Source organism: Rousettus aegyptiacus, unplaced genomic scaffold (genome assembly GCF_014176215.1).
Source record: "Rousettus aegyptiacus isolate mRouAeg1 unplaced genomic scaffold, mRouAeg1.p scaffold_m13_p_16, whole genome shotgun sequence".
NCBI lineage: Eukaryota > Metazoa > Chordata > Mammalia > Chiroptera > Pteropodidae > Rousettus > Rousettus aegyptiacus.
Window position 1 is genome coordinate 21,005,391 of NW_023416291.1, and position 19,229 is coordinate 21,024,619.

Sequence of the window (19,229 nt, forward strand, 5' to 3'; positions counted from 1 at the left end):
TATGAAAACATTTTAAGACGAGGGGAAGGACATGATCTCAAAATGAAGGACAATCCTTTCAATTGAGTAAATTTAGCTTTATTATACACTCACTACCTTTGCTTTTCCCATTTAACTGTGGACTGATGAAAACTTCAGCCTATGTTGGTCCACAAATTGTTATTCAGGAATCACTAAGATGGTCATGGAATGCTCTAGTACTTTTAGAGATGACTGAGAATCATGTAGAAACACATAATAGTCCATTCAGAATCAGTGAAAAAAGAAATACTTAATACATAAGGACAGCAATATTTTATATTATGTTCATGAGCTGGAACAAAGTCACGGAGTTAGCAAGTATTTAGTTTATCAGTTTTTGTGATTTTTTTTTCGCTATTGGTGTTCCTATTAATATTTAGATGTTTAGTGTTTAAGATAATTAAGTATGAAATAGGAGGCAAAGAGCACCATTGTAGCATAAATGTATATAAAAGTCATACAAATGCAGTGATATTTGAACTTTTAAGGTATTTTCATAGTACATTTCACATATACTTAACATATTTTTGGATTATTTGCATCATTTATGTCAGCCATCCTTTTTCTGAATAATCAGCTCTTCATTTTATAGATACGCTTCTCTTCATAACTTATATAATATAATTACATGTTTCTTTTTACAAGAGGATGAAATATGTGATATCTGGGTGAGCTTTGGGTTGTTAGTTTTGTCTCCCAGCACTGACGTATTTGTGGAAATGTCACATTTTCATTTGACTCCATTTTTGATCTGTGGCATAATATTTTGAAGGCCGAAGGCTTGGGATGAGGAGGAGATTAATATTTATTTTGTTCTGGGATTGACTGAATGTCACTAAAATCATGCTCTCACCATGGAGGTTTAGAAATAATCTTGAGCAATATTTAGGAAAATAGAGAAAAACTTTCTTTGATAAAATCTTGTTGCAAACCTTCACAAATTGGTTTAAGGCCTACACATTTTTCTTTTGAAAATCTACTTTTTTTTTTCTTATGTACATAAACTCCATGTTATTAACAAGTTAAGTATAAAAGTTTTTAGCATGATTACTTTCGAAATGATTACATTCAGTTTTGATTTTACAGCTAAATTGGTGAATTAAGAAGTTAATTGATGTTCTTTAAGTACTTCTGTGACATTTTGCCAATTTTCAATTGGAATGTCTTATTTACACGAGATATTTTTAAGAGAAAGTAGTGAGAAGTTGATTTTTTCAATCTATGGGTAACTTTTTTGACGTAGGTTAGTCTTGGAATCACTGAGCTGCATATAAATGTGACATTGGAACTCAGCCATCAGCACTCAGAGAGTTTTCTTTCTCTGATTATAACTCATTACAGTAAGTTCTTCAGTCAGACGTGCCATGTTGTGGCATGTTGTGTCTAACTGAACACATTTTAGTTACTCACTGGCATAATTTAGGGTAAATGTTAGATGCCTCTATGTTTGCCTTTGGGAACATTGTATCTTTATTTGGAATTTCCAGGAGCAAGGTGAGGAAATTTTGATGGCATTCGATATCTGCCAACCATCTAACGTGGCTGCCTCTGCAAGGCTGTGCTGACATGGTGGGTGGAGAATATCAACTCACAGGGGAGAGGGCGCTCCAAGGAAGAAGGGACTTTAGAGACAGATGCATTACATATTAGGGACAGAGCTAATTTTTAGAATCTTAATTGGTCATTACAGATTTAGTGTCTTGGGTAGATAACAGGTTTGAATCAGGCTGAGCTTCCTGATAACACAATTTATTTTCCACAGCTGCATGCAAGGTATTGAGTACTAGGATACCTGGGATAATGAGTTAACAAACCTTTTTCGACAATAGTATGTGCTTTGTTTTGGAGCTGATGTTAACTCAGTGTTCTTACTACAAATTATTTGCAAATGATCCCAGAGTGTCCTTTTTGCCAGATAAATATCAGCCTTTTTAAAAAGCCAAGACTTTCAGAGTGAGCCATTTTGCAGGCTAATGAGTGCTATCTGTGAAGCCTTAGAAGATGACCTCTTGTCTTTTTGGTATTGATGGACCAAAGAAAAGAGTAACCTTGGATCTCTAATCTAGAAATTGTCATGCATTGTTCTAATTATAAGCCACGAAATTGCTCAACCATTTATATATAGAAAAGATATTGCATAGTGGCTGTCAGCACTTTCTTTTAAAATCAAAGCATTACAGATTGAACAAGTTCTTATCTGACTTAAACTTGCTGATAATTCCTGAATCATACTTTTTGAAGGTTGCTGAGGGTCATCAATGGCTTGGTCGTGATTGATCTGGAAGACTTGCTGAGTGGATTGTGGGTCTGGCAGCCATCATCATGGAAAATGACCACTGGCGCCTCCCTTCCTAAGACTTTTAGTAGCTTTCATCCTCAGTCTCTCCTTCCATAGGACTGAAACCCCCTTCTCCTGGATAGTAACATTTTGGGAAGAATGAGTAATCAGTGGGGACCCTCTACGAGAGCATTTGCTGAAATCTACACAAAGTTTCCTGGTATGAGAACATAGCCTTGTTTGATAAAATTTGTCACATTTATAAAATATGCATTTTATATTTCTCTAATATTTGTAATCCAAAGTATAATTTTCTTGTGAAAGAAACGCTTAACACCTTCTTTAGACAGCCAGTCTTTTAATCTTTTGTATCACTTTTACATTTGAACTCATTTAACAGAATCAGAAGCCTTGGATAAATCCATTATGCAACATATAATTCACACTGCCATTTTCAGCATTTCTCTTGCACTGCAGTGTAGTATAGTTGTTGAGATTTCAGCCTCTGGAGCCAGACTACTTGGATCCAAATCCTGGCACTGTCACTTACTAGGTATGTGATTTGGGCAAGTTACTTAACCTCTCTGGGCTTTAGTTTTCTTATCTGTGAAATGGGAATCAATAGCACTTACAATATAGGGTTGTTATAAAGACTAAATGAGATAATAAATACTACAAACAGAAACATTAGCTTAAATAAGATTTTTTAAAACCATTTTGTTTTCATTTATTTATTTTTAATGGTCAGGCCACATGAGCAATCGCATGGATACCCGGTGACGGCTGGAACACAGGCATACCAGACCAGGAAGTGAGCAGCCTCCGAGGCTTCTCCCTCTCGCCCCCACAGGTTTCTTTGCTTCCTTTGCTTTCTGCAGACGAGCTTTCTTGGCATATCACTGTGCATATGTCCAGAAATTCTTTTCCCCAAATCTGTACAACTTATTAGATGAACCACTCTGCATCACCTGACTCAGCTTCACAGTGTCCTACTCCCAAGTTTCTAGATGAGAGGAAGTTCAATCAGTTGGGGCTGGAGGGGTCACGGCCATGCAGTAAGAATGGTGGCTCTTTCCAAAGGCTGATGGTGTCTTAGAGTCTCTAAGAAGGTGCTGTAATGGTAGGGTTGGGGACAGCAGTAATGGGCAACTCTAGGATAATCCTAGTGACAGTGTTCAAAGGTGATTAAAAGCTCCTTGCTTTAACCATTAATTACTTTCAAAAAACTATTGAAGGATAATAAAATATGGAAAAAGACATATGTGGTAAAGTGTACAGCTTAATGAATTTTGGCAAACTGAACACACCTGTGTAACCAGCACCCAGCTCAAAAAACAGACTCACTAGTACCCACATGGCTCCCTTTGCTCTTCTCTAGTCACTACTGCTAAAGGGTAGATTAGTTTTGCCTCTTTTTGTACTTTCTATAAATGGAATCATACCCTATATACTTTTTCATGTCTGGCTTCCTTTGCCTAACATTGTAAGATTTATTGATATTGTTGTATATATTTGTGGAGCATTCATTCTCAATGGAAAGTACTCCATCATGTGGATATACTATACTTTACCTCACCAACCGGTGATGGACATTTGGATAGTTTTGTTTCTGTCCCTAATGGTGCTGCCACAAACCTGTTTTGTTGAACACGTATACATTACTACTGATTACTTTTACCACCAGAGACTTATACAGGATGTGGTGAATTATTTTCCATCACATGTAATTGAATCGATGGTCCTTATAGATGAATATTGTTATGCTTTTTTGTCTGGTAACTTATTATTTTGTTTTGACTTTAACAGTATGAGGGCAGAGTATTGTTTTAAATATTTTGCATATGTGAAAGAACCTTGATATATTTTGATAGGTGCCCAACTACTTGTTGATGGAATGAATGAACAAATGAACGAAGGGTGGTATATGCCTACTTCTTTTCTGGAATCAAGCCCTATATACAGGAGAGGTTCCAATGGCATGTTTAGAGAAGGCTGTCCTATTGCTTAGCCAAAGCTCATTGATTGAGGGATGGACATAGGACCCAAGCCAGGCTAATTGTGTCTCTTTTCTGGGCATTTAAAATTTGTAAATGAAAGAAAGAGAGGAAGCACTGCTGAGCCCCTGTGACTGTGCTCTAGAGAGAAGGCCCCACAGATTCCTGCTGTTTGGTAACAAAGGTGCTCTGGTTTCTTTGTTTGTTTTTCTTGCTTCCTTAAAGTGGATAAAAGTATGTATATGTGTGTGTGTTTGTGTGTGTGTGTGTGTGTGTGTGTGTGTATCTCAATTTCTATATCTATCTCTCTATATGTAAATATATATATACTGTTAAATAACAATGCGAGACTCTTTTTATTAAGTTCCAAAATGCAAAGCAGAGACAGTAAGTATTAATAAAAGGTCACGATATGGAGAGGTCAGTGAAGATTTGCTTCATGGTATATCCTGTTGCCTTCGCTTGCTTTATTGAGAAGTGCTAATGTAAATGTGATTGTATTTTCTGAGACAGACATTAGAACATTAAGGCAACAGTTCAGGAGAGTAATGGGGACTTGAAGCAGGGAAGCAGGTGTGGGACTGAAGAGGAGGCATGGTAGAGATCTGACAGATGAAGGCTCTAAGTCTTAAAAACATTTAATGTGGGAGTAAAAAGAAGTCAAAGATGATGCTGGGTTTTGAGTTTCTCTGTTAGGAAAGATAATGGTAACACTATTATAAATAAGGGCATTTGAGGAGAGCAAAGGGGGAGGGATAAAGATGAATTCAGTGTGGGATATATTAAGTTTAAGGTCCTGGTGAGACAACCAGATTGTCCTGGTCAAGAATATTGGCTTTGGAGTTAGGAAATCTTGGAGTTCCCTCTGCACTTTGTACCTCTCTCTGTGATCTTAGGCATCTTATTAGCCTCTTTAAGTCTCAGTTCCCTATTATAAGCTGATACCTCACTAAGGATTTAAATGAGACAATGCCTATAAAGGGTTTCACTTATCACCTGGCAATTAAGTATTCATAAAATATGTATTAACAGGATGACGAAGGTGATGTGATGATGCCCATAGTGCAGCTGGAAAACAGGGACTGGAGTGCTGCAGTGCGGATTTGCTTAGAAGTGGAGATGATGCAAGGAAACTGATTGAAATTGACAAGGAAGAGTGTGGCCAGGAAAGAGAGGGTAGCCCAGAGAGTCATGTCTAGTTAGAAATATGAACCCTTTGAACTAGGACTGTTTGAGAAGAAGATGGAGAGAGGTGGAGAGGACAGGCTCACATGATCCAAAGGAAGAGGGTGGTAGTCACAGCAACCAGGGCTCCAGTAAGGTAAAGGATACACCAGATTTTGGTTGGATATCCTTTTTCCTCCTATCGCTTGACTATCATTAGAATCAAATAAGTTGATGTATGGGGCAGTGATGTGTTAAGTCACTCAGATGTATAAGAAGACACGTAGGCAGGGTCCTCCAGGTAGCAGCTATCTGCAGGTCCTTTCTTGTCCAGGTGATGAACTAACACCTGGTAATTCTTACTGTGGCTTCTGGGCTTCTGCTGTGCCTCCTCCCACACTGCCAGACTTCTGCCTGCTGCACAGAGTTCTGGAGGAAAACCAAGAAGATGAACTGGAAAAAAAAGGGGAGGGGGAATAACTTAAGCAATTCATGATATGGTCAACAGTTTTTTCCCGTTTTCATTTCTTGGAATGCATTTTGGTTTCTAAAAATATTTCCCTCGCTCTGACTTTCCTTAACAAAATTGATAAAAGTTAGAAAGGGATTTTGTACATATATGATGATGGTAGGACTTTGAATGTTAGTTTGTAGAAATAAGGGGGAAAGGAGAGAAAAGAGTGATGTGCGAGGGGTAAGGAAAATGGGATAGGGGAAAGTGAGACATCAGGTAAGAGAAGAAAAAGGACCAGAAGGAGGAGGGGCTGATGGGTACGGACAGAAAGAGTGTGCTTTGGAAAACAGGTTGCTAGGTTTTTTAAAGTTTTGTTTTGCAAACGGAATCTCTAGTCCAAACCATCTGTCCCCTATGGGAAATTAAGCAATCCTCAGTGTTTTGTCGGCCTCCTAGTTAAAATCACAAGCCTGGGCTCTACCAAAAAGTGTGTGTAGATGGGATTCTGGCAGCTGTGGAGCAGGCTCAGGGTTGCACTTCCTCTAAAGCACCAGACCACCCAAGCACCTGGATAGGAGCCAGCCCCTGGCCTTGGCCCTCCCCAATGTCTCCAGGTCCTTGTGTGGTTTGGGTTCCCTGGTTAAGAAACCCTGGAGTAGAAGTTCTGCCCTTTGGAGACTTAAACATGTAAGAAAAAAAAAATAAATTAAGGCAAATTTGATCTTTGATATTGTCATTACAGGGAGTATAGCTCAGTGGTAGAGCATTTGACTGCAGATATTGCCGTTACGTATTTTAAATAATGGTTTTAACTCATTCTTGAGTTAACAGTAATGATCAGGTGTGTCTTTTCGGTTTGCCTACCCTCATCCTTTCAAATATCCACGAAGTCTTGTCCTGGCTTTGCAAGTGTGGAAGCAGACAGCCACATGTCTCTTAGGACTGAAGAGTAAGTGCACTTTTTTGGTACACAGGGTTTGGCTCTAAGTATCTCCAACGATATTTCTTTTTCCTCCTAGTTTTGGTTAATCACTGCCACACGACTGGACTAAGCTCTTGTTTATGCAAAGCCCCGGGATTTTTTTTTTTTTTCCCCAGAAGCATTCATGCCATGCTGCCTTTCCTCTGTGGTTAAATATTCAAAGTGTTTCAAAACTTCAGACCATTGCTGGAGACCGGTCGGCTCATTTAGGAAAGCCTTTTCTATGGGGATGGCCGCATATTTTTAGGATTGAATTTCACGAGCACGCTCCCCATGACAGGCTCTGGAGTCAGAACCCGTCCCAGAACACTTGGGAGCATTCTCTCCACATTCGCTCTCCAGGGTTTTCCGCAAGGGCGAGGGCACTGATAGGACGCGGGGCTGAGGGCCCGGAGGGGCTGGCGTGGTCTTTCTCCCACCGGCCCCGCCGCGTTTCCCACAATCCCCGGCGGCGGCGCCGCCGCTCCCGTGCCCCGGCGAGCGAGCCCAGCGGCTCCATCGAGGCCTGGGTGGCCCTTCGGACGCTGTCGGGAAAGCGGCGAATGCCCCCCATCGCTCGCAGGCGCCGGGGTTCGGCCATTTCCGGCCCGGCGCACTTCGGCAAGTTCCGCAGTCGCTTGTCGGAAATGGCTGCCCGCCGGCAGGGGGAGCGGAGGCTCGTGCGCGGCCTGGAAGGCAGGCGGCGGGCGGCGAGAGCGGCTTTGGGGAACCTGAGTTTTGCACAGGCAGCGGCGGCTCGTCCCTGAACTGGAAGCCGGTAGGATGCTTGGCGGCGGCAGCGGGAGCCCCAAGCAGTCGGGGGTGGCTTGCGGTAGGGGTCTCGGGGCTGGCCCCGAGCGCAGGGCACTAGGCGGGCGGGACCGGCTTCGGCTGGGGCCGCCGGAGCTCGCAGGGAAGCGGCTGCCCGGCGCCGCGGGGGCGTGCAGCCTCGGAGTAGGCCTAACCAGACAGCTCGGGGGACTGGGGTGGGGACCTCTAGGGCCTTCGCCACCAGCGAGGAGGATTAATGGGTCAACATGGGGCTTTAAACACGACCTTCCCACGCGCACACGGTCCCTACAGCCTCGGGTTGGGTTGCCTCACACCCACTTTCTTCTCTTTTTCTGAAAGATCGGCTTCAGCTGTGCAGCCTGTTCTCGCCTTTAAACCCTCCACTCTTTCTTTGCTCCCCGTGTTTGTCTACCTGCTTGTGTAGCGCATCTGCTGTTGACAAAGGGGCTTCCCCACCTGCTACCCTCCAGTTTTCCCTGTGCACACACTCCCACATCTGCTTTCTGCTGCATTCGGACACAGTCGCCTGCAGCTGCTCTTTCCCTAGCTCTTTTCACTGAGCTCACCTCCTTTCATGATGAGCCCACGATCAGAATAGCCACTTCCTGACCAAGGGTCCAGGTGCTGCTGTTCTGTACATCTGGGGCTCTGGTGTCCAGGCCCAGGCTCTGTAGCAATGGGCCTAGCGCTGCTTGGGCAGGAGACGGCCTGCAGAGTGCAGGTCTATTACTGCTGAAATTTTAGCGGACCCGACCCAATCCGACCCGCGCTGCGGGGCATAGATAGTCTGAATCCAAAGCCCTCTGGAGATCAGGCAGGGGTGCCGAGCTGCAGCTTGGTTAATATCGTCACATTGAGACTGTGGTTCAGTTTCTTTCTTTTTCTTTTATTTTCTTTCTTTTCTGGGATTCTGTGTTAGGGAGGGATTTTTGGGGGTAGTAGGGGAGAGAGTGAGGAGAGGGGAGAGTAGTAGCGAGTCTGCGTCGCTTTCTCTCGCTCTTTATCTGATCTTGTAAGCGTTTCTATCTCTCGATTTTATCTTCTTTCTCTCTCTGTTCTCCTTCTTTCTCTCTTCTTTCTCTCTCTCTCTTCTCTCTCTCTCTTTCTTCTCTCTTCTTTCTCTCTTTCTTTTTTTTATTTTTCTTTCTTTCTTTTTTTAATATCTGTGGCTCTTAAAGGACTTGAATTTGGTGGATTTCTGCCCCTAACCTGGACTTTCTTCTTTTCAAAAATTCAAGTTCTCTTGGTTGGATTTTTGAAGGGGAGGAGGAGGAGGAAACATAGGATAGCACATGATTTACTTAAGAGGCATCTTTAGCATTTTTTTCTCACATTGTCTTATTCTCCCTCCAATTTAGGTAGCTTCACCTTTGAAGCCTGGGCTCTCCATGTGTTCCTTTGTTTTAAAAAAGTCTTTGTGTGTTACAGTCATGCAGACTGCATTTTTCCCTGTTTTGTTTAACTATTAGTCTTGCACTCTGGAAGAGTTATTAAAACTGTATCAGAGTGCCTGGGATTGTAACCTGGGATAGTGGGGTCTTGGTAGTCTGGAGTGAAGCTAAGCCTTCTCAACAACTTATTTAGCAAGGGCTAAATATTTCATGATAAAAGGCATCTTCTTTAACTCTTATTTGGTGTGTTAAAAATACCTTATCCTGTGGGGAGCCTGAGGAATCTAAATACTCATAACTATGTGGGAAACTAGGTTAAATGCTTCCTGGAAGCGAATTAGAACCATAGATCTTCAGAATACTTGAAACATTAATTAATATGTGAAGATATGGTTGATGTCCTCAGGGGTCATACCTACTAATCAAAAGATTGATAGGAATGTATGTTCATTCCCCCATGCCTCACTTTTCTGGAAGGGTGGGGGAAAGAAATGGGCATTAAATATTTGGTATATAGTTGGAATTTCTTAATGATCAAGGCCTCAGAGTTTTAACCTATGAAGGAAAAGACTATGTGAACAGCCTAGAGAGAAATGAGTTAGGGGTTAGGTTAATCCTGAGAAATGGCGCTCTAAGGAAGTGGGGAAGGTTCAAAGGATAGTTTGAAGCTATCAGAAGAATGTATGGGGATTAGATAAGGACATGCCTTTTCTCTCAGGACACTAGGCTGACTTTTGAGTGAAAAGTCATTGAAGGGTGATACAGGAGTGAGGTGGTGGCAGTGGTGTGTGTGGGGGGAGTCCCTCCCTATCTGAGGTGAGACTGGTAAGTAGTCCTATGGTGGAGGGTTGGAAATATTGCCTGAAGTAGAAGTGGAATCAAATAGAAAAATGAGGATCCCTTCAAATCTGCTATTGGCAGAGATTTGAGTGTCTCTGCGTAATAGTTATTTCAGAGGGAGGCAAAAAGTATGAATCTTTCATGAAGTCCTAAAACTACTAATTTCTCCTGAATACTAAGTTTAGTTCAGAAAACTTCTGTTAACATTTATTTCTATTTTATTTTTGTTTTCTTTTAATTTGTTGCTATCTTTTGAAATCCTATAATGATAAAGTAAGGAAAGAAAGGATTTTTCACATATTTGCACGTTCCATGAAAATAGTGGAATCAGGAAGAGTGAGTTTGAGAACTCAAGAGGAACAGAGGTAGGTTCACCTATAAGTGTGACCTTTCCTGTCTAAACCAGTTCCACACTTCTTGTATACTTGGAATTTTTCAGATCTCTTTGGTGATGTTACTAGGTGGAAAAGAAGCAGGATTAAAATATTTGTAATCTTGAATATTTAAGAGAAATATGGAAATTCCATTTTGTGACATATTTACCTCCCCTACACTTAGGGCATAACGTTTAGTGTAGGATTTTGTTCACATGTACCAAAACGACCCATTATAATCCCAGAGATGGAGCCATAGGAAAATGAACTATGTCTCAGCATTCAGCCACCTCCCTGGTTTATAAATTGAGAGTATTTTTTTAAATTAATTTTTATGGTGACATCGGTTAACAAAATTCGATGTTTCAGCTGTACATTTTAACAGTAAGGCACATATATAATTACACTGCGTGTTTGCCTCCCATAGTTAGATTTCTTTCTATCATCATATATTTGACCCCTTTTACTCCATCTACCTGCCCCCTGAGAATATTTTTACAGAATAGTAGGTAAACGTTTTCTGTAAAGGGCCAAATAGTAACTATTTTAGGCTTAGCAACTATTCAGCTCTGCTGTTGTAGAGTGAAAGCGGCATAATCCACTTACATATAGTTCATAAGTGAATGAGCAAGGCTGTGTTCTAGTGTATTTTTATTTAGAAAACAGTCAACTGGCTATTGTTTGCCAATGCCGATATCACCTTCTCACACACATATCATTACTTTTATTTATTCCTCCATTTGACTGTGCCTTTTACACTGGTCAATGACATTAATGATTAACATCCTGGATGTTTGCTTTGGCGACTGTTTTCTCTGTTTTCTTATCTTCTTATATTGTCATTTTAATCCATTTCTCCAACTTCCTTTTAAACATTTTTTTTCCCCAGCAAAATTTAATACTTTGAGGGAGGTATAAAAAAATGAATTTGGTTGGGAATATGCCTTTAGCCTGTATAATAAGAGACGTAAAGACATACATGAATACATTATATTGTAGATTACAATGTTTTAAACTACATTTAAATTATAGTTCTTTTCCATCATCAAGTACTCACATATTTTTTTTTGTGGCATTGATCTTTACACTAACTCTGAGAGACAGGCTAAATGTGACAATGTTCCTTTTTTTGAGAGGGAAGGAGAGTAGGAAAGAAAACTGAGACTTGGGGTGGGGCGGGGGTGGGGTTGACTGTTTGACCAAGGCCAGATGTAGTAAGTGGCAGAATTCTTGAGCTGGCCATTAGTATTTACTGACTTGCCCCTCCATTTGAATACTTACAAAGACATGGATCTCCCTGGACAGCCCATTCTGATTTCTGGATTAGTTTTTAGGAGGCTTTTCCTTATTGAGCTGCAGTTTGCCTCTTTCTGATTGTCACCTTGTAGAGCCATATGGAACAAGTCTACTCCTATTCTCTCTGACAGTTCTTCAGATTTTGGAAGTCAGTCATCATGTTTCTCCAAAACACGAATTACAAACTATTGTGCATGGATCAGATAAGGCTTGTGTATATGTTATTTGGCCGCTCAACTTACACAAAAACTGAAATTGGAAGCCAACTTTTAGAAATAGGGACATGCCACATAAAAATCTCTATTTCTGGCTTTTCTTGAGAAAAAATTAGAGAATTTGGTGATACGGAGCTCACATTTCTGATGGCAGCAATCTCCCCAAATACATACAAGTGCTCTCCGTTTTGCTGAAGTCTCTGCCTGCTGGCTTTAGTCCTCTTACTCATTTACTTCACTTTGAGGGCCTTTATAGTCATTGAGATTGCCATTCTTTTTCTAGGCCTTCTGTTCCACAGGCTAAATATTCCCATTTCCTTTAGTTGTTTCTAATTTGACAGTTTCAAATCTCCTCACCAATTCTTAGTCCTCTGCCCTCCTTTTATTTTGTTAATGCCCCTCTTAAAGTGTGGCACTCAGCATAGCTTATACTATCCAATATGCTGTGTTGCCTAAGAGAGTGAGGTGAAACAAAAGGAATTTTGGGAATAGTCTTGTTTCCTTGAGTTGTTATGTTGGCAATATGTCTCCCTCCAGTAAAACAAGTCTGCATGTGCCTTCTGTATGCAGGCGGTTATCAGTCAGTGGGGTCCTAGAATCCAAAAGGATCTTTGAGGTTGTCTAGTCCAACTCTTTTTATGAGTTAAAAAAGGATAAGGAACATGTGAGTCAAGAAGGACAAGGAATTGTGAAGTTAGGAGATCTGATGAATCATAAAGATGTTATAATGATAAAGGGATGACAAAACTGGAGTCTCAAGTTTATTCACCCTGAAGGTTGAATTAGGATGCTTGAGTCATAAAACTAATTTATGTATGGCCTAGCAAACTTTTACTTCATTTTTCTGTCTCCTTTAGAGTGACTTGGACACTAATGATGTCAATTGCATGCCTCCATAGCATAAAATAAAAATCATGTTTTTTCGAGAAATGGGAACCTTAGAGAAATTAGTTTGCATTCTAGGCACTTGCCCATCCAGTTGACTGTTCTGGGCATTTTAAGACTTTATTTTAAATCGAATATGTATTTTTCCAGTTAACAATATTGTGAACATTTCCCTATTTTATTTAAAATGGTTGAAAAGCTATTGACAGCATGATAGCCATATTAATGACATGGATTTGTGATACTTTATATTTAACTTTGCTTCTAATCTTGGACATTTATAATTTTTTTGGCTATTATAAAGAATTCTGTGGTGATTACGTCTTTCTGATACAAATTTTTGTTCACAGAAAATACATTCCTAGAAAGCGAAATTGCCGAGTTGAAGATATGAACATTTTAGAGACTTGTTATGAGTGGCAAATTACTTTTCTTTCTTCCTTCTAATACAGTCAGTATAAGACACCTGCCACACTGCAGATGCCAGCACAGTACAGAGATGTTCTGTGCATTAAGTGGTGTACTTTGTAATGTTTTACTGTGAATATTCTTGAAGCCAAATCTTGTTTCTCATTTGTGATTCTTTCTTAGGAGTAGTTTCTGGAAATGGAATTATAGAGTCGAAAGGTAGGCACTGTTTCAGGGCTTTTATTACCTACTCTGTCAAATTGTGCTCCAGAAAGGTGTGCCAGTTTTCACTCCTAGCAGCAGAGTGTGGGAATGTTACCCTTGATCCTGCTTAGCACCAGATATTAGAATTTTACAATTCTTTGCTGATATATAGATGGAAAATGCCACTGTATCCTGTTTTATATGTATATTGATTGCTAGGATTAAACATTTTAAAATGTTTATCATTTGGACTTCTTTTTAATTTCCTATTTATTTTTTCTTTGACCACTGTTGTTTTTTTCTTTCTTAAAGTAGTCATGTTGCCCATGCTTCTCCTAGTCCTTTTATTGAATTTAAACTTTTTTTTCCTTATACATATATAGAAGCCTTTGATTTTTATGTAGTCAAATCTATTGAACTTTTATGGATTCTGCTTTCGCTTGGATTCCTATAAAAAGTAGCTGTACTTATTTTGAGATGAAGTTACTTGTATGTTTTCCTTTTGTTATAGTTACCTCTCAAGTCCATCTGGGACTTAGTTTTGGATTTGGTTTGTCGTGACTGAATCCGACTCCCCCCACCCTCCCTATGAGCTAATTGTTGCCTTATTTATTGAACAATCAAGTGTGCTGTACTTTATTATTTTTTCCCTTTTTTTTCCTCCACATACTTTAACACTTATGGTAAAGTAATAAGAGTAGTACAAGGAATTTCCACATACTCTTCACTTACATTTCCGAGGCTTAACATTTGTCATATTTGCTTTCTCTTTATCCCTCCATTCCTCCCCTTGTCAACTCTTGGTTGTTGGTGCTAGTTCAGTGCCAACAGGAATCCCCAGTTTGGGATGTGGTTAAGAAGGAAACTTTATTCAGTGCAAACAGCTCGATTGTGAAGTAGCACGGCTGTGAGGACAGCACAGCTATGGAACAGCTCGATAGTGTTATAGTTTAGTTATGAAGTAGCACAGCTTTCAGAACAACATGACCATGGAACAGCTTAATATGGTTACAGCTTAATTATGAAGCAATAGCTGCAAGGTGACTGGGGCCAGGAGACTCTGGGGTCAGGAGGCCCTGAGGCCACCACTACAGCCCGGGAAACAGTCTTGGATGGAAAGGGAAAGTATACTCTGAGTTGGAGGGGAGCTGACTTAAAAAAACAGAAGGCCCTCTTCCTGGTCCCTGATTGGTCTATCTCATGCAAATATGGACTCCAAATCCTCAATTTGATTGGTCCAAAAGGCACTTTTCTGATTGATCAGAATGGAGCCACTCTGATTGGTCAATGAAGATGCCGATGGGGAATATGGTAGCTCCAATTGGATGGGGAAAGCCTCAGCACTATTGGTTGAAATGCAATTCCAGGAATCCCTTTATAAGGGCTGGCTCAGATGGCAGGCAGTTCAGTGCAGGCGGCTTCCTGAAGTGGCCTTTGCATGAGAGGTCCTTATTTAGGAATGGCTGCTAGGCTCTGCTTTTAAATTTGAGCCCAGTTAATCATCGGTATCCTTTTTTTTTTTTTCCAGAGGCCACAGTATATAATATTTATACCCTGTTTTTCATCAACCTTTTATCAGTGAATCTTAGCATCCATTGCTGAATCTTGCTGAAACAATTATTAAATATGCTGGCCACTATATGACAGTTTAAAAAAAATCTCCATCGTGCTGCCATTCTTGTACGTTTACTAGGTGGACTTTTCCTAATGAATAATTTTTCCTTCTCTCTATTTATATAATCAATCAATAATTTAAGTATGAATACATGGTTTCTCATTTATTGGGAAATAATTTAGGTAATCAAAGTGTCCCAGATTTATCCAGTGAGATCCAGTATTTTTTTAAATACTCTAATTTTCTTTGAGTACATCTTTACTTTCTTTCTGGCCAAAGAAGATTTTCCAGGCTCATGTTTACTTTACTTTTCCAGTCCTGAAATTAGCTGCCTTTTCAAGGAGCCTCTTAGGTCCTGTATTCACCCTGTTACCTTCAATTCCAATGTAACATCAAAGGTATAATTTTAGTTTTCCCCCATTTTTATATTTGTAAGACATTACTTTGGCAATGAGAAAGCTAGTTTGATCTTCTATCCAGACCACTAAAAGGTTCTCCATATCAACAGTAAGGTTGTTATATGTTTTTATTATTCATATGTTCACTCAAGTATAATGTACTGTATTTAAAAGTGACTGCAAGATATTTTTCTTAATTACAAAAGTTATATGTGCTTATTGTAAAATGAATGAAGACAAAATGAGTCTTTTAAGTAAAAAAATAGTAAACACATGAGTAGCATGATACAAGTCAGACAAAACTGGATTTGCATATGGGCACCTCAACTCGCTTGCAGTAAGGCCTCGAATGAGTTTTACCTAGCCTCAGTGATTCACACTTTATCTGTAGGTGAAGTAATAATACCTACCCACAGATGGTTGATGTGAGGACTAAATGAGATAACGTGTGTAAAGTACATTGTAAATATAAATAGTTAGAACAAACGCAAAGTCCCCTCTTCCCCTCTACACTCCCCTCCCCTGCAGTTTTCCAAAGGAATATGATGTAGTCTTGTAGGCTTCCTATATGAATATGGTGTATTGTTGTTTGTCTTCCTTAGGTGTCTGTAATTACATTGATTCAGATGTCATCAGTCTGAATAGGGATTGTCATTGGTTCTTCGTTAGACCAATGGTTTTGTTTTAGAGTTGTGTGCTCTGTGTTAAAATCACCTGGGAGCTTTGTCAAACTATAGGTGCTTGGACCCCACACTTGGGAATTCTGATTCAGTTAATGTTGGGAGGGTCTGGGTTTATCGTTTGAAAAAAATCTTAGGAGAGTTGTGAATCTTGAGTTGAAACCCTCATTAAAAACTGACAGGTGGGACAATACAATTTCAATTTGTGAGATGGTATCAAACTGGTAGGAAGGGAAACACATATAAAGTGGCATTATTTTCAAATTGAGGACCTCTCCCGGGAGGTGAGACTTTCAAGTTCAGATTTATTACTGACTAAACAGGTGACTTGGGTTAATTAATAGTCTTAGCTTCCTTGTTAATACCTATATACAATTGAGCAGTGGAAGGAATGCTTGTTCCTTTTTGGTATTTTGAGATTTGTCTGCTAGTGGCATTTGTGGAACATCTTTGGACTTAGAAATCTGTTTTTGAACCTAAGGAATATTTTTTTCCCTTTCTAAAAGCCCTGTAATAAGGGTGGCTTAACTCTGTCGTTCTCTGTAATTGTATCATAATCTTTACTCTCAACTCAATCGGTCAGCACACAACCAGTTTTCCTCTCCTGATTTTGGTTTTTAATTGCTAACAATTTTTTTGTAGGCATACATTGTTTTATTGTGCTTTGCTTTATTGCATTTCACAGATGTGTTTTTTTACAATTTGAAGGCAAGACCCTCAACCAGCAAAAAAATTACAACTCACTTTATTGTGGTGGTCTGGAACTGAATCCTTAGTGTCTCTGAGGTATGTCTGTATTTCCTTTATTTTACAACTAGGTTAAGTTTATCCAGTAAATAAACTACTGTGGTGGTTGTATTGTGAAAAACACATGGTTTTCATCTCCTTGTGAATTGCCTAAATGCAGTTTTTACATCATTCTTTATTCACAGTTAGCTTCCCTGGAAAGTGCCTTTACTTATTTTGAACAAATAAGAAATCAGAGTCTTAACAATAGCAGAAACATTGGTAAATTTGTTTTAGTGCTTTCTGATTTTTGAACTAGGTACTACCTTGCCATAACAGGCTGTTGTGCTTATGCTTAGTAGATTAGGAAATGATGTTCTTTTGGGATGTTTACATTTAAAAACCAAATCAAACATTTGAAATAGTGTTTTCAGCAACCACATGGGAATGATTTCCTCTATGGCAGTAGTCCCCAACCTTTTTGGCACCAGGAACTGGTGGTCCCATGAGAATCTAATACCTGATAATCTGAAGTAGAGCTGAGGGGGTGACACTAGTGGTGGGGAGTGGCTGCACATACAGATAAAGCTTCGCTGGCTCGCCCGCTGCTCACCTGCTGTGCGGCCTGGTTCCTAACAGGCCATGGACTGGTGCCCGGGGGTGGGGAACGCCTACTCTACAGAGCTGTCTTAACTGACCTTGAAGGGCTTGTGGTAATGGAAGTAACAGCAACAATGTACATACAGTTCTGTAGAACCTGCATCTGGGTTGTTTGTAATAGAATTGTTCCTGTTCAGTGGGCCAATTTTAACTTAAATGAAGAAGAGAAAATAGTACTTAATGCATAGATACACAGGTAGGTCATGGGTACACCTATTTATGCATTGGTTGATTTTTGCTCTGAGTATATTGTTCTCTTGTTTTGTTTGGGAGATGTAAATGTAAGAAATTTCCAAGCCTGTAGAGAATTTTTGAGTTTATTTGAGCCAAACTGACAATTCTTAGGAAACAAAATCTCAATGGATTGAGGAAATGCTCCAGAGAGTGGCAGTTTTATGGCTTATTTTATATATTAGAATCAAAGGAGGATCTGTAAGGTGGGTTCCATTGGTGGTAGATTAAGAGAGAAAAAGCAAAGTAGGGAAATCTCTGGGATTGGATAAAAAACAAAATGGAGAGACATATACTTCTTTTACAGTGGTGAGTACAGGATCAACATTTACTGCCTGTAGAGATGGTATGTGGAGCTCAGTGTCTTGTGCTCTTGTGCAGTGGGTGTGCCCTCAGGGGTCTGGGAAAGAAGATTACTCAGACATTTCTAAGGTATACTATCTTAGATGCAAAAAGACATTAGATAGGCTTATTTAGGGTAAAGATCGACCTTTGTCAAGGTAGCTACAGGGCTTGGATGTGATTACCCACCATGACCTGCTTTTAGGTAGGAATTTTTATGTTCAGACCATCCTGTGGTTATTTTTCGTCTTTAGGATTGTGGGGCCTGCCATACTGGCTTCCCCTGAGTTTGTGAGGTTAAGTATGTGGCCCCTTTTTCATCCACATGTAAATACTTTAATTATGAAAATAAAAGTGCCTTTAGGTTCTGGAGTACTATTACCATGTGTTTTAATTATAATTAATCATTGTTCATGATTATAATGGAGCAGTAGTAATATGGATAATCAAAATGTAATTTATGTATGATGTGTGTACACTGTGTTTCTTGAGTTAATATCATAAGCAATTTACCATAATGATTAAGACATTGAAAGTGTGAGCCTTAGAGCTTGAGTTGCTTTGATTTGAATCCAAGTTTTATTCAGTATGAATGACCTTGGGAAAATTACCTAAGTTCTGTGCTTTCATTTCTTATGTCCAACATGGGAATGGTAGTAGTACCTATGTCATAAGATTGTTGCGAAGATTAACTATGTTAAGGTGTATAATATGCTTAACCTGGCACAGAGTGAAAATTCAGTGTTAGCTATTATAATTACTTAAAATGTTAAAGTCAGTTGATCTCATTTGGGAACATCTTTCTTGCCCCATTTTCCCTTCATACCTTTCCAATGTATGATGGAAACCAGCATTTCCCTTATTTCTTCTATCTTTCTATCCTCCGTGGAGTATTTTACTTCAGTTTAGTTTTGTTTTTGTATGAAGAAAAGTATACAGTTTTATTGAAAGGCCTTAGAGAAGGCCTAAATAAACAGAGATACTCAAATCCATGATAGGAAGTTTCAGTATCAGAGTATTTTAGTTTTAAGAGAAGAAAAGTCAGCTCGATGGTTGTTGTATCAGAAAACTCTTGAAAGCAAGGTCTTGATCACAGGTAATGTTTCTGTGATAAAGACTTTTCCGTTGTGATAAGGAATGTTAGAAGGCTCTATTAAGAAGAGGAGATAAAAGAGGACATTGGTATGTTGAGGTATAGTGGTGAGATTATGGAGAGTATGAGCACATGCAGAATTCTGAATTAGAACTCTACCCCAACTAACTTCTCACCTCACTACTTTGACTTCTGAATTATTTACCA

At 39.6% G+C, this 19,229-nt stretch overlaps 1 protein-coding gene across 5 annotated transcripts in view; it reads left to right on the plus strand.

Annotated features, from left to right (window-relative positions):
* The first annotated feature begins 7,413 nt into the window (after nt 1–7,413).
* The window catches only part of EXTL3 (exostosin like glycosyltransferase 3), a 56,661-nt gene continuing 44,845 nt past the window's right edge, over nt 7,414–19,229 (plus strand). For 3 of the 5 annotated variants that reach the window (XM_016144667.2, XM_036233582.1, XM_036233583.1), the window contains exon 1: nt 7,414–7,650. The gene's annotated coding sequence lies outside the window, so the exon portion shown is untranslated. Of the gene's footprint in view, nt 7,651–16,655; nt 16,757–19,229 lie in introns of all 5 variants that reach the window. The other 2 variants (XM_016144670.2, XM_016144671.2) reach the window with 2 other exon arrangements.